The sequence below is a fragment of the Aotus nancymaae genome, unplaced genomic scaffold (genome assembly GCF_030222135.1).
Source record: "Aotus nancymaae isolate 86718 unplaced genomic scaffold, 86718_ANA_hifiasm-v0.15.2.pri h1tg000067l, whole genome shotgun sequence".
Classification (NCBI taxonomy): Eukaryota; Metazoa; Chordata; class Mammalia; order Primates; family Aotidae; genus Aotus; species Aotus nancymaae.
Genome location: NW_026988482.1, coordinates 34,835,155 through 34,850,873, shown reverse-complemented (window position 1 = coordinate 34,850,873; position 15,719 = coordinate 34,835,155). Strand labels below are relative to the sequence as shown.

General features: G+C 38.5%; 1 protein-coding gene across 8 annotated transcripts in view; it reads left to right on the top strand.

Annotated features, from left to right (window-relative positions):
* The window catches only part of FHIT (fragile histidine triad diadenosine triphosphatase), a 1,493,687-nt gene that overhangs the window by 892,946 nt on the left and 585,022 nt on the right, over window positions 1-15,719 (top strand). The window lies entirely within an intron of this gene.

The window sequence follows — 15,719 nt, the reverse complement described above, 5'->3', positions numbered from 1 at the left end:
GTTGCCCAGGCTCTTCTTGAACTCCTGGGCTCCAGTGATCCTCTGCTTTGGCCTCTCAAAGTGCTAGGATTACAGGCATAAGCCACCGCACCCAGCCTCTGCTGAATTCTCTTAGTATACTCAGCCGGCCCCACCATACTCAGGGAGAAGGAACATAGACCCCTCACTTCTGGATGGAAGGAATGTTAAACATTTTGGTTAAACATTTTTATTCTGCCACACTGTATGTTTCTGTATCTCAATTAGAAAGTTTTTAATAGTTCACATCAACCTAATTACTCTCAAAACTTTCTTCCATATGGGTAGGAAGGCTTTTGTAAAATTTGAGTCTAGTTCTGAAAAACAAAAACAACAAAAGAAACCCTCCATTTGAAATCATGGTTTCTATCACATCGTACTTTCCTTTTCTGTTTCTTTTTGAGGTTAAAAACTATATGACTTTTTCTTATTTTATTTGAAGTTTCTGGGCTTTGAGTTTTATTTTATCCAGGCTAGGGTGAACTTGGCCTTTTATTTAATCATTCACGGCCTAGAGTTAACTGTCAGATTGAAGCCAGATAAGGCTTCTGATACTACTGAAATCCCTTGCTCCTTTTGATTTATGGATAATGAATTTGCCCTCTATAGTCAGAGTATGATTTTTTTTTTAAAAAAGAAATCCTACGTCTCTTATTAATCATCTATCAAAAATATGTTGCCCAACAGGCCTCTTTGTAAAGATCTTTATTAAGAGACGAGAGCAAGACAGCTGCATTTATGCAGCAAGACTTTATATGAGGTTGAAGGGAAATGTTTATTCAGGCTAAATAAAGCCAGCGTGAAAGTGGAGCCTTTTAAACTATTCAGCTTCATTTGAAGATGACACTGATGTAGACAGCTTGGGAAAGCAGTGTATGCACACAAAAAGCTGCATTATCCAACGTGTCAAAAGATTTCAACGCCAGTGCACCAACTATCTCTAGCAGATAATTATTGCACCCTTGCCTGGCATAATTTGGGCCAAGAGCAGCACTTGAGCCTGATCTTTAAACAACTTTGTACATCTCATGTGAAGACTTTTCTAGGGCCATCTTTCAATTTTCTGCCTGTAACTTCAAAGTCCGTTTGTACAGAGTCAAGATTAGAAAGATCTAACCTCGTCCTCTCAGATTTTCTTTTTAATTAATTGCAAAGTGCTATCCTTTTGCTCCCCCCGGGAACCCTGAAAGGATTTATGCAGTCATTTCATATCACCATATTTTCAAGACTCTGCTTTCATTTGTCACTTAAAGAGCTTTGTGGAATATAAAGCCGTCAACCCAGCACCACAGCAGTATCACTTTGTCAAAAGAGAGTTGTTTGCACTTTACGTGACAGCCTATTTGTATAAAGTGCCAGGGTTTGAACTAAATATACCACATGAAGTCTAAGTTATAGGTGACGGAATCTTGTTTGTAGTTCTAGCCTGCTCACACTCTTCCCCCACCAACCTGCTCGCTCAGCCCCTGTATTCTGCTAATGTGACTATTTTCAAGAGATCTCTTTAATGTAGGCAATATAAATGTGGTTGTTCGATCTACTTGAGAAGGCACCTAATTTTAGAGAATGGGTTTGGACATATTTGTTTCCTCTTCTGATCCCCGACTCCTGAATGCTATAAAGTGTTTATAAAAGTGTGTGCCAAAGAAGGTGCTAGTGTACATATCTGAATATGTATTTTTATCACATGTAATGTTTAGAGCTTGTATATATGTGTGTGAATAACATAGATCTGTTGAGTCAGTGAGTATGATAGGAGTGTAGCCTTAGGAATTAATTGGCTGGATTCTAATCTGTGTTCCTCTACTCTCAAGCAAGGTGAACTTGGAGAAAATAAACTAATTTGGGGTTGTTTCTTCATATGTAATCTGGAGGAACTCATGTCAGCCTGAACTGGGTTATGGGTGCACTGGGTCTCATGTGTGTGTCATCATGAACACCAGTAAATCCCAGGGCTCTTTTTACTATCACAATTAGCACATTTTTCTTGTAGTGAATTGAGGTGTTTCTCTGTGGAAGGTTTTGTTTTGTTACTTTATTTTATTTTTATTTGAGGCGAAGTCTCTCTCTTGTCCCCTAGGCTGGAGTGCAGTGGCATGATCTCAGCTCACTGCCAGCTCCTCCTCCTGGATTCAAGTGATTCTTCTGCCTTAGCCTCCTGAGCAGCTGGGATTACAGGTGACTGCCACCATGCCCGGCTAATTTTTGCATTGTTAATAGAGACAGGGTTTCACCATGTTGGCCAGGCTGGTCGTGAATTTGTTTTGTTATTTCTAAACATTTTCAAGAATTAGTTGCTCCTATTCAAATTGTTAGCAATGAAAGTATGCGCATGTATATATGTATATATGTACGAACTACCTACTTGAGGGAGACATTCTTCAAAATAAAATAGATCCTCCCTCAGATGCAGTGTTTTTTTTTTTTTAATCATACTTCTCAAAGGTAGTTGATAGGCCAGTACTAGCAGCTTAGATCTGTCCTAGAAGCCTGTTCAAAATGCAGAATCTCAGGTCCATACCAGAACTGTTAAATCAGAAGCTGCATTTCAACCTTTATTTGTTTTCACACTGAACTTGGCAAAACACTTTCCTGGTAGAATGACCAATGGTTTTGGCTTACTTCTAATGGAGTTCTGTAAAGGATTTCAACCACAGAATTCAATAGGATGTACATTTTGTGGTTGGGTAAGGTGGCTTATGCCTGTGGTCCTGGCATTTTGGGAGGCTGAGGCAGGAGGATCGCTTGAGCTCAAGGAGTTCAAGACCAGCCTGGGAACATAGTGAGAACTTGTCTGTACAAAAAAATTTTTTTTAAAAATTAGCCAGGCATGATGGTGTATGCCTGTAGTTTTAGCTACTCAGGAGGGTAGGGCAGGAGGATTGTTTGAGCCCAGGAGTTCGAGGTTATAGTGAGCTATGATCATGCCAGTGCACTCCAGCCTGGGTTACAGAATCAGACCCGCATCTTAAAAAAAGTATTTATATTCCATTAGTGCAGGAGAGCATCTATACTCCTAAACATATATAATTAAAATAGAGGTTTCACTGAACACTATTTACCCTTGCTATATGCTAAGTACTCAGATTTTTTTAAAAATTGTATTCCAGTTTAAAACATGCTGGTCATGGCCCACTACATTGATTTTATAATTCAGTTTATAAAGAACTAATATACTGTATTACCTTAGGCAAGTCGTTTTTTCTTCCTTAGGTCTTGATTTTCTCAACTGTAAAAATGTGTGGGGTTGGACCAATTGATTTCAAGTATTTCTCAGCTTGAACAGCCCTGAAATGCTCTATGAAATGTGAAAATCTACCCTGCTCCATGTTTAAGAAAAGGGCATGTTTATTGGTTATTGTATGTGTTGTTTTTTGAGAGGGCCTGAAGGAGCCCATACAAACAATGGCTCACAAACCACAGCTTTTGCATAATAAAAGCTTATTGCTCAGAATGGTAGACAACACAGAGTGAGCAATTATGCATGGGTCCTAACATGTTATTATTTTAGACAAACAAAATACAACTGTAAGCTCTTATAAATGTGCGTACTTTGTTAGTATGTAACTAAAACATAATGAGCTTAGATTCTTTGCCTGCCTAATAGACACTCAGAATATTAAGCAGTCTTGTGTTTGGGGAAAAAAAAATAGTAACCGTATAGTGCAGAAACCACACAACATTTTGACCGGGTGATCAGAATTCACATCACCACTAATGAGCAAACAGATATTTTTGTGTCTCCTGATGCAGTACCTTGAGGAGCATAACCAATATGGTTCCCAGGGTCCAGAATATAGACTCTGAATCTAAACTCAAGGACACAGCAGAGAAACCACAAATGACGAATAGTTCTATTTAAAAACACACACACATACGGAGGGAGAGAGATGGGGTGGGGGGTATGGGGCATGGAGTTGTATTGTTAGAAAACAGTTAGAAAGGCAAAGTAATGTTTGAGATTAAAGGAGACTTAAGAGATACGAACACTAAATAAGATGCTATCCTGGATTTCATATTGAAGAAGGGAAGGTGCCAAAAGTAACATCGTTGGGTTAATTGACAAAACTGAGAAACAGAAGACAGTGGACAGGATATAATATTACCAGTGCTCCATTTACTGAAATTCGTAACTGTCCTGTGGTGGAAGAGAATATCTTTAGTTTTAAGAAGTATGCACTGAATGCAATTTATTTTCAAATGAGGCAGGAAAAAATAGTGTGTCTATAAAGAGAAAGCAAGCAAGAAAGTGGGCAAATGATAAGCAGATGGGGAAAAAATATAGTAACCAGTGAATCTGGGGCATCCACAGGTGTTCCTTGTACTCATCTAATTCTTGGACCACGTAGATAAGTTTGAAGTAAATGTCAAAATAAAAACTGTAAATGAACCCTTTGTTTTCTTTCTCTCCTCTAATCTGTGTCCTTGTGTGTTTCAGGAACACCTAGAGTGCTTTTGTCTCGGGGGTTGCACTGGAGGCTCCAGTATTCCCCGGTAGCTGTTAGGTTTCTAAGAAGCTGACTGGAGAGGCCTGGATGGTCACCTCCTGCCCCTGTGCCTTTTTGATCTGTTCCTCTTCTACCAGTACTGACCCCTAGGCCAAGGGTGGGGGAAATGCATCATTGATTGGCTGTCTCCTTTGCTTCTGTTGGTCTTTCTCAGTTAGCCTTAGGCTTTTCTTGATCTCTACCCAGTTCTTGTTCTGCTTCTTGCCCAGGTAACTAATCCCTTACTCCTTTCAGCACCAGTTTCTTTGAGATAGCACCATTCCCTTTTGACCATGAAGAACACCTAGCATCCCTTGAAAAACACCACAGAACAGAGAAGCAGAAATCAACAGACGTTTGGACATACCATTGGGTCAAGAGCCTTCAAATAACAGGTCCTGGGCTCTGTGGAGACCTGAAATCGATGAAATCCATTTTTTTTTTTTTTTTTTTTTTTTTTTTAAGCATTGACTTGCCTGTACCATGGCAGAGAAATATGGGAGAGGCAAGTAAGAGTTGCTTTTGTTTGTTTGCTTTCTTGCCTGCCTGCCCTTCCCCCATGACCTGATTCCAGACAGCAGGCAGGCGCTCAGTAATTGTTAATTATCCTGTGAAGATGTGTCCTTGTCCTCAAGGAGCTACAGTCTTATTGATGATATGAGACACTCGAATGTGAAATTGACTGAAATTGTGTGTGATTATGTAATTTAAAAAATTATAGTAAGTAACATGTAGTAAGAATCTAGGGAACCCAGAAAACATTTTGGCTGTGAAAGAGACTTGAGCTGATGGAAGAAGTTAGAAAGTGGTGAGGTTGCATCCCCAGGATCTATATAAAAAGTCACCAAATGGCTCTATATTGGAAAAAATAAAGCAAACAGGAAAGGAAGCAAGCAATTAAGGTATAGGACCTCAGGTGGTTTGCAGAAAAATCAGACCTCAGAGTCTGATGGCTTGCAGAGGGGACTCTCGAAGCTCAAACCCTTGGATTTCAAGGTTTCACAAAAAGCCTCAATTTAGAGTTTATGTGTTATTTCCAGTAGAAGGAATGCACAGAAAACTTTAATAGAATGTAGAAAGTCCTCTCATACCACTTCAATATTTACTTGCTATATATGTGGCTTAAACAAGAAGTTTTGTCATGATCTTGTGACTATCATAATTATTCTGCAGTGTATTTTTGAGTGTTCAAAGTGGTCTATGTTAAAATGGACCATACTTTTTGGACCACTGGTTTAAGGTTTATTTCTTTCTTTTAATACACCAAAGCCTCAAAAGTAGAAATGGAGGTCTCTTGTCCTCTCAGAGGCTCTCTCCCTCCCACGCACCCTTATAATATGGTCTTTACAGAGCACTTCATGTATTGGATGAGGTGGATTTCCCCCTCTCCCAGCCACCTCCCTCAACCCCCAAGATAAATGGTTCCAAACCTTCCACTGCAAGCAGAGTTGGTGTTTAGTTTATTGGTAATTAATTGCTAGCACTTCCCTGACAGAACATAATGGAACTACAGAGCAATCACTTAGAAAGGGAAACAACTGTCAATTATCACTCTAATGAATCCTGTTTACCAGAGGTGACGGCACCAAGGCTCCAAGCAGCCTGTCTGGTGCACAACCTTCTGTGCATAGAAAGTGGGTATCTTAATACTCCATTTTCCTATTGGGTGTGTGAGGTGTGAGATGATCACTCTCAAGGCCAGATTTTAAAGTGGCTTCAGCTGTGAGTAGCAGTATATAATTTCAGATCTATTCTCACAGTTAGTGATTAACTTCTGTTTGTATTTGAATATGAGTAAATAGAAACAACCATTCTTCATATTAAAAGTTTTAAATAGTATACTTTTGGTGATTGGTTATAGAGATGATCATAGTAGTGATGTGACAGATGACATTTAGTGAATCATCAGTAACAGATCCTGTGCTGAACATTTCATATGCATTATCTCAATTCTCAAAGCAGTCCTGTGTTAAGAAAGTTTGCAGAAAGGCAAATTCATGCTTTTGTGCAAATATAAAATGAACTTGTCAAGATTTTTTCCCACTCACTAGTTGATGGGGCACTCAATATGATGTTAAAGTCAGTCTGAAAAGCATTTGAGAGGCATATATATACCTATACGTGCAGCTTGGTAGATTGTTGGGTTGGATACAGAAAGGATAACATTCTCCTGGTCTGTAATAGCTCATTTTAATTATTCCCTCTCTTGAGAGTTGCCAGTTAACCTGTAAACAGAATGTCAGGCCCGGTAGTGGGACCTCTACAGTGAAGGAATGCAGTATGCTCAATCATCTCTTTCCAAGTTTGAGATGACTTTTCTGTTAGGCAAGTAGTACTGTCACCTATATGTGACAAATGAAGAAACTGAGGCTTTGCGAGGTTAAGTAACTTACCCAAGGTAATAGTAAAGGTGGAGCTGAGAGTGACTAAAGTCTGACTCCTTATATGGGTGACACGAGCTTAATAAACATGTGGATCTATCAAGCTCAACTCCCAAGGTTGCTGCTGTGCAGGGTGATTACTGTCCGTTGTTTTCCTCTATCCGTGAAGGAGTGTTGCTGATAGTACTTACCTCCAAATGACACGATGAGGATCCAGTGAGTAAACACATAAAGCGGTGTCCATAGTGCTGATTGCATAGTGATCCCTTAGTAAACATTGGCTACTGTCGGCATCATTAGCAACAAGCATTACAATAAACGTGTATGCTGAACCCTCATGTGTCTTGAAAAGAGCAGTGTCCTCACCTCCTCTACCTTGGCCATGGTTGCCTTGAGAGTCTGGGCACAGAGAGCATCTGAGCTCCAGGGATCTTCATGGTAGGAAACCAGCTCTGTCCTAGTGTTTGTCCAGGATCAACCCTGGCTTCAACTGACCCCAGGAAGAGACTGGTCACTTAGTGTTTGAGAAAATGCCTCTTTTCCTGGGAACAAAACAGCAATGCAGTGTAGTTCATAAGATATATGCCCTTGCTATTTTATAACCTATGAGACTTCAAGAATCTACAGATCCATGATATCTGTAGCAGGTATCATTTTTAAAACACACTCAAAGTAAATACATTGTCACACAACACATTGTAGATTTTATTTGATGGTAAAAACTCAAGCATGGCATTCAATCCTTCTTCTAGTTCATATTTCCCCATATCAGTGAGAATGGATTTTAAAAGTTCAAGACTTGTGTGGATATTATATCACTGTCTTCCTTTGGACAGATGAAGTATTACAGACATTTCTTTGAATCTTGTCTATTGGAATTAGAGAGTACTGAACTATAGAAATCAAAGGTCAAATGACAAGCTGGTGTGTGGCTGATGAATTTGCTAACTTTTCTATGAAGACTTCTCTGTAGATGTTAAGAAAGTTTGAAGTTTTTGAGGAGATGCTTTACTGGAGATGGAGTTCTGTACTGCGTCCTCCTCTATGAGATGAGTGCCTTATTGAAGTTACCATGTCTGCATTTAGCTGCTCACGTGTATCAATAATTTCTCTTTATGCTCTCATTTTTGTTATGTGGGGAAGAAGGAGATAGTCATGTCAAAAGGGGGCATGTTTTCTTGATGTGGAAGTCTAAAGAATACACCGAAATAACCACCTTTGCCTTCACAGGATTTGTGACAGATTTTTGCCTAATTATAAAAGGAGTGTAGCATAGAGGTCTTACTATTGTGGCTAAGATGAAGGAAAATACTCTCATGATCAATCCTCCATGATTTTCTTGTTATTATTGATAATTCAAACAATATGTCTGTACTCTTTGAGCTCTGACAAGCACCAAGTGTATTTTTAAAGATGCCAAGTGTGAGTAGTACTCCTCCTACATATTCCCTTAAATTTGTAAAATCAGATAGCGTGTTTGTTTTTTATATTTAGAATTATTGCCTTGTAAACTCTCTTGCCATGCTGCAAACAGTGCAAAGAGACTCATCTTAATTTTACGCATATATTGTCAGGAATTACTATGAAGATCTACTAGTAAAGGGTTGAACAGTTGTTTCTGATGGAAATGAAGGAGACAGAAAGAAAAAGGAATTGAGGAACCTCTCAGTCTAAAAACAGGCATATAAGTGATACTGTAGTAATTTGTGTCAGAGTTCTCCCAAATCTGTTTTACAGTTTCTTTCCTTCATGGAAAGTCTATACACTGGGTTAAGAATTTTTGCTCAAATTTCTATTCCACACAGCCTTGACTTCCTCAAAGCAAATTTATTTTCTATTTTACTGTTAGTTTCTTCAGGCAAATTGGGACTAAAGTCACCAGTGAAATATTGAGGAATGTATTGACTTAGGGGAGATATGTTTTTAATTTTAACTTCTTCGGAAGTTGAGTTGAGGTAAATACTCCTTACCGTAGTCTGCTGAGTTCTGTGTACTCTAGTTCTAATCAAAAGTCAAAGTCAAGAAAAGAATCTGGAGTTAATAAAATTCTCCTATTTGTATCTGTTCTCCTCCACAACAGTGATATGTTTTAAACTTTTGCACTTTAATACCTCTCATGAAGACAAGCCACAGTATTAAATGTAGGCTTCCTTTGGAAAGTAGTGGAATTATGGTTTAATTGTATAGTCATTAACCGACAGAATTTGCTTTTCTAAAATACAACTTTTAAAATTAGTTGTTGTGACCTTTATAAGCATTAAGAATTAAGGTAGAATGTAAGTAATGCAGTCTCATTAAATTTAATAAAGTTCAATAAAAATTCTAAATTCGAAAACTGTCTTCATAAAACTGTGTGTTACCGCCAAAGCATTAAATAGCACATCAGTTTAAAATTATTAAAAATGGCTAAGTATCCATTTAGCATGAGATATGTGTTATGATTGCAGACACCTCCAAAACAAATCCACAGTCTATTGCACTGCATTCTGAGATATAAAAGCATCATTAATTACTGTTAATGGTACTTCTCTAATGTATGTAAATACCTCATCTGTACCCAAGCTCTTGGCAGTTATTTCTTCCTCCTAGACAGTTTAAAGATCTTAATTTATTAATATTCACAACAAGTAGAAAGATAAACACATTGTTTTGAAGCCCTTGATGAATGGAGATTGGAGACACACAGTGTTTGGGCTGAATCAACAGCCGAGAGTAGATATTAACCTGTTGGCAGTAACTCATGGCCCTGCATGAAACAGAACATGGAAGAGAGAAGAAGAATTTACAATGCTGTTATTGAGAATCTCTGAAAGTACATTATTCCAAGGTATCGTTGATTTTAAAATTTGGCCTCACCCTACACCTATTTTAAGATTTGTCCCCACCACATTAAACTCAGTATGTGCTCTTGCCATGGTAAGCATTATTTTTTTATTCACTTTACTGGAAATGATTGACAAGGACTTTTTCAGGATACATTGGGAGAGCAGTGTTTTCTATTTATTATGTCCTTTCATCTCTGCCTGACCTAGAATATTCATGCTTCTGTTTTAACAGGTCCCATGTTATAAAAGTTTTTTTTTAAAAAAAAAAAAGAACAAAAAGGAATATTCTATGTTTTCTTGCAAACCCCAGCCCCCAATGCAAACAAAGTGAATGCCTTACACAAGGGATAGGATTTTCACTAATTTATATATAAAATGTGATAACTGGCAGAATCTACATATCAATATCTGCAAATTTTTGTAGTAAAACTCATTTTGGCATTTTATTTTTATAGTAGATTAGATTCAAAGATTTTTATAAAAACTTTTTGTCTTTAACTTTGTTTGATGGAGACATACAATCAGCTTAGCTTGGTTGCCTAATAAAGTTAGACATTGAGTATTGATAAAATTTGAAATCCATCTTCTATTTAGAGTTGCCACATTTAGCAAATAAGACTACAGGGGCCCAGCCAAATTTGGATTTCAGATAAATGTAAAAAAAAATGTTTAGAATAAGTATGTCCCTTGCAACATATGGCACATATACTAAAACTGTTTTATTATTTATCTAAAGTTTAACTGCTCATCTTATGTTTTGTGTAAAAACTATTTTAGGATGATAAAAGATAAATGCTCTTTGTAAGCATGTAAACTCACACACTTGTCTCATCTGTAAAATGGGAGTAAAATTAGCCAGGCTCTCTAAAGTTGTTGGGAGGATTAAATTCACTGATACCGGTAAGGCTCATAGACCATTTCCTGGCATCTAGTCAGTGAAGTGGAAGTATAAGCTTTTGTTCCTGAGGTGTGGTGGTCATTTGGTCCAATGAGCGGGTCCATCTGCTCCTTTTCTGCTGATACAGGTCTGCTAAAAGTACAGGAATCTTTCTGATGCAATTGGCAGCAATTGTAGATTTACTTGCCAAAATACAGGCTAACCCAAGTGACCCCTTGACTGAAACACTTAAAAGTTTAACGTGCTAGTGTGTTCACAGGCATTGAAAACAGCCACAAAAATTGTAACTTTTTCTTTTGCTTTTCAGAGGGATACCTAACATATTTATTAGGATGATAGATCAGGCATGCTCTAGAACATTTGTGTGCCTGAGTAAAGAAGGAGAGAAGGTATAAAGGAGACAAGCAAGAGCCAAGCTGCAGGTCACAATTAGTAGTCATCAAAATGAAAGTAAGCTGTGCAAGGGTACAAGAATTCCCATCACACCAGAGGGAAATGCACCATGATGTTGTGGGTGTCTTAAACGTAAGAGGAGCCAGTGTTTCTGACTATTAATCTGTAATCCTCTGAGGAGTGCTAAGTGCTGGGCACCCATCTCCAATCCCTGATCTGAGAGCTGTGTGTAGAAGTTAGAGGGGTTGTGTTATAATGCAATAACAAATGATATGAAAAGCACAGTGGCTTAACCAACTGTGATTCTTTCTCATCCTTGCAAAGCCCATGGTAGTTCCAGGTGATGCTCCAGGCCAGCTCTCATCTCCAAGGGGGTGGCTCAGCATTTTTGTCTACTGCTGTCTTACAGTGCCTTTATCTCAAGGTTTCAGGGATAAGAAGCATAGAAAATCACATATGGGCTGCGAAGTGGCACACATCAATACTGATCACAGTCTGTGGGACAGAACTGGTCATGTGGCCCGTCCATCTTCACTGAGGGCTCTGGAAACGATCTTCCATGTGTCCGGCAATGGGAGAGGGCCCAGAACCATTAGTGAATGCTGGTTTGCCATACTGGTAAATGTTGCTGATAGATGGTGTTACTCTCTTAGTGTTACTCTCTTACACAAAGCCTACAAGCAACTTCAGAATTCTTTACTGTGTCTCAGGCAGAATTTGGCAATCAAAACTAGCAGGAGAGTGGAAACCCATTAGCCTTATCTAAGAACTAAAACACATTAGCCATCCTGCAGTCTTCTTCTAAACCAGTGAAAATGCCTATGGCAGTAGAAATTTGGAAGTCATGCTTAGTAAATAGTACTTTGGAGGTGAAAAGAAATAGTTTCTTCTGATAGTCTCTGTCACAGGCTTGCGTATTGATTTGAATTCACCATTAGTCCAGGCTGTGTTTGATTTGAGAGAAAGTGGTTTCCAGGTTTGGCACTTGTCAGTCTCGATGACAATATTTTTAAAATGTATCTCCGATTTGCCTGAAATGTACATCCTCCCTAGCTTTATTCCCATGCAACAAAAATATTAAAGGTTTTTTTATAACTGTGACGAACAGAGGAGAAACTTATTAACAAAGCTTGCAATAAAAGTTGAAAATTGTTTTTGATCCTGGTGTAAGGCTGATGGCATCAAAGCTTTTAACAGCTCAAGGCAATCTTGTCTAAGATACCTTAAAGTGCTGCTTGCTGAGAAATTTAGATCAGCCCCCATTTGAGCCTAGCCATTTCAGTCCAGTTTTCAATTAGATGGAATTTTCTGGTGAGTGACACTTTCCACCAATTAACTTTGATGAAGGAGCCCAGCCTCAGAATATTCTCAAGTCAGGGATATGTGTTAGACATCAGTGAAATATGATTCTCAGAAGACTGGGGAATAGTAAAGAGAACCTTTGAAATGGGAAGTCACATTTCAAAGTTCTCCTGGAAAGTAGTTGCTTATACTAATCAACCATATTTTGTTTTCTTTCAAATAGTTATTTAGTTCAAGGCAATATCCTAGGCATGGTGACGATCACTAAATTGTATTAGAAGCATTTTCTAAAAATAAAAAGTGAGATATGGAGGAAGAAATGAAATAGGGTACCATAGAATCAAGTACTTAGTTGTGATTTTCAGGATAAGTGTCAGAGGACCTAAGATAGGAGAGATCACACAGAGTTGGAGGAGGCCTATTGTAGGAGGTAAAAGATCTGTGAATATTCTGTTGATTAAATGCGCCAGGAGGAGAGACAGGGAGAAGGGCATCCCACACTGAAGCTATAAACATTTAGTCAGAAGCTGTGTTTCTCGCCTCTCCGATAAAAACCAAGCTTTCCTTGAACTCTTGAAGATAAAAATTGAAAGAAAAGAATGACCAGTATCTTCAAAAAGGAAAATATAAAAACAGCGTCATTTAATTCCCACAGCATATTGCTTCAAAGTGGCCTTCAGTTAAATTTCTAATTGGAACCTCCTGATACTTCTTTTAAAAAGCAATTAAAATAGAGGCAAAACCATTAGTCTGACATTGATTCATAACCACTTTAAATATATTTAGTCAATATAGGTGTTTAATTATCTCCTGAGAGCAAATTTTTTTTTTCTTTTATAAGGTTACTCTTACAGTTTTTAATTGACAGGACATATATTTAGCATTTAATGTGTGTGTTTCAAATCTCAGAGGAAATAGGTGAATGTATTTTTATTGTTTGAACTTCAATCACTATAGAAAAACAAGAGTAATCCATCCTCTACACCCTGCTCCCTACTCCGTAGTCTTTCTCCTCTAACTAGAAGTAGTATTAATAACTATTAAAATTAGATGCAAAATTTTAAATATTCATCCTAATTATTTATTTTGCTAAACCCTTTAAAGAATATCAGAAAAATTCTTAGATTCTAAGGTATGTTATGAGCTTGCTGTTGGAAAGGTAAACCCACACCAGGGAAACTGGAAGGTGTCACAAAAGAACTGGAGAAGGGCAGAAGAAGGCTTGGGGAGCTAGAACTCGTCATGGAATGGTCCTAGTAGATCTGGGTCAGAACTGGTCAGCTAGGCAGTTTCTAGAACAGAGTTTATGTGTGTAGGTTGAGCGCATGAGGCTGAATGAATTTGTGTTAAGTTTAGGTTTATTCAGTAATTAATAGCTTGGCAAGGTACGGTGTACTTGTTTTGTAAGTCCTAATGCAGACTTGCAAGTTATGGCTGATGTTTCCATTCTTAAGTAATCTGTACATAAGACTCTGAAGAAACATACTAGCTCTTGTTTACTGTTAAGCCCTTCACTCGTGTAAAGAGACAACCAGGCAGGCTTTGTGTGGGCAACGAGGCCATTTATTTAACACTTGGGTGCAAGCAGGCCAAGTCCTAGAAACGAGTTAGGCAAGGGGAGTAGGAAAGGGGACTGGTTATATAGGCTGGGGCAAATGGCTAAAGATGGTATTCTATTTTAGGGAGAGGAAGGGCATCACGTGGTGTATGGTCACAAAGGTAGAGGTTATCCATTACAAACAGGCATGGTCATAAGGGTGGGGGTTATCAGTCACAAGCAGAGGGGAGGGTGCGGTAAATTACATAAAGGGGTGGGAGTCTTGAGAAACCTAATGTCTAGGGGAAAATTTTGCAAGACTGGGCAGGAACAGTGGCTGAATGTTGCAGAGGGAGAGCAATCAGTTCGGACAGGAGCTAGTTATTTCACTTCTCTTTATGGCCATCTGGTTACTTCAGCCTTTCTGGCTCCTAGAGACCATCTGGGGTCACCAAGGCTATACTGACCAGGCTTGGACTTGGAGGCCTGACATTTACATGCCCAGTGTTTCTTCCTGTCTTTATGAAGCAATGCACATGTGACAAGTCATAAAATTATTTTCCTATTATGAAATAGTATTGTTAGTTGTATTTGTTGATTATAAAGGATGAAAGAGTTTTAAAATCATGCTTTTAGGTTAAAATTTTATTTTAGAATAAATAATTTAAGAGAAAACCATTTCAGTTTTTGGAATAAATGAACAGATAAGGCTCCTGAGAAAGGGAAAGCCCAGATGGGAACGCTAGGGATCTAGGGGAATCTAGAATGGATTTGGGTGCTTGAAAGATGATCTGGCTGCTTTTTAGAGATGAGTTTGGAAGCAGGGAATCTTGGAAGATCACTGTTACAGTACAGGCAAGAGAGAATGGGGGCTGGATCTAGGGCTGATAGGGTGAAACATACAGATTTGAGAGCTATCTGGAAGTAGAACATCAGGACTGTGATGTTCTTATTTTGACTGGTGGGGAATAGAGGGAGTCACAGGTACCCAAAATGCCTCGCATATTTCTAGTTTGTGCAGGTGGATCAATAGTTGGTGAATTAATAGTTGGTGAATCAGTGCCGAAACACGGGACGAACTGGAAAGAACTGGGTTTTGTTGGAGCAGGTGGGAAGAGGCAGGGAGTTCATCATTGGAATGCAATAACATGCCCTATATTTCTACCTTGACTGAAAATTGACAAAGCACCATCCCATATCCTATCTCTCTTTATAATACCACAACTGTGGAAGGTTACCTAGGCAATATCATCGCCATCTTACAGGAAAAGTAAAACAAAACGTGAGGCTGCCTGAATATTTAAGTGATAATTTAGAGATGCAAGGTTGGTAGCTGACCATATTTCCATTAGAACTGGAGTCTTTTGACTCTAATTCTCCTCACTTTCTATCCCTTCCTTTTCCTCTTCTCAAGTAAAGCTGTGAATATTCTCTTACTATCCCTGTTATTCTTTTTTTGTCTTAATTTTTCTTCTTTGATAGGATCTGGTGTGATAATAGTAAAAAGAAAGACTTTAGTTTTTTTAAAAAAGGTAAGACAAAGGGACTTCCATTTCTGGAAAAATGAAACAGGTGTACTTTTTCCTCTTCCTCTCATTTAGGACAAGTAAAGCCTAGATGTTATATATAAGAGAAAACTAAAAATATTCTGAGAGTGGAGAGAAGTCAGACCAGCTAGAGACCTGGAGCCACAAAACACAATATGGTAATGAATCCCTAGACATTATTTTTGCCTTAGATATCCCAGCCCTGGAACTAAAGAAGCTATAACGCTTAGCTGCCAGAGGGCACAGACAAAAAAAAAAGGTGGGTGCTGTTACACTGAAAGCCTGCTCACTGTAGGTGAAGGACTGGGAAAGGGGCAGTCTAGCAGTACGG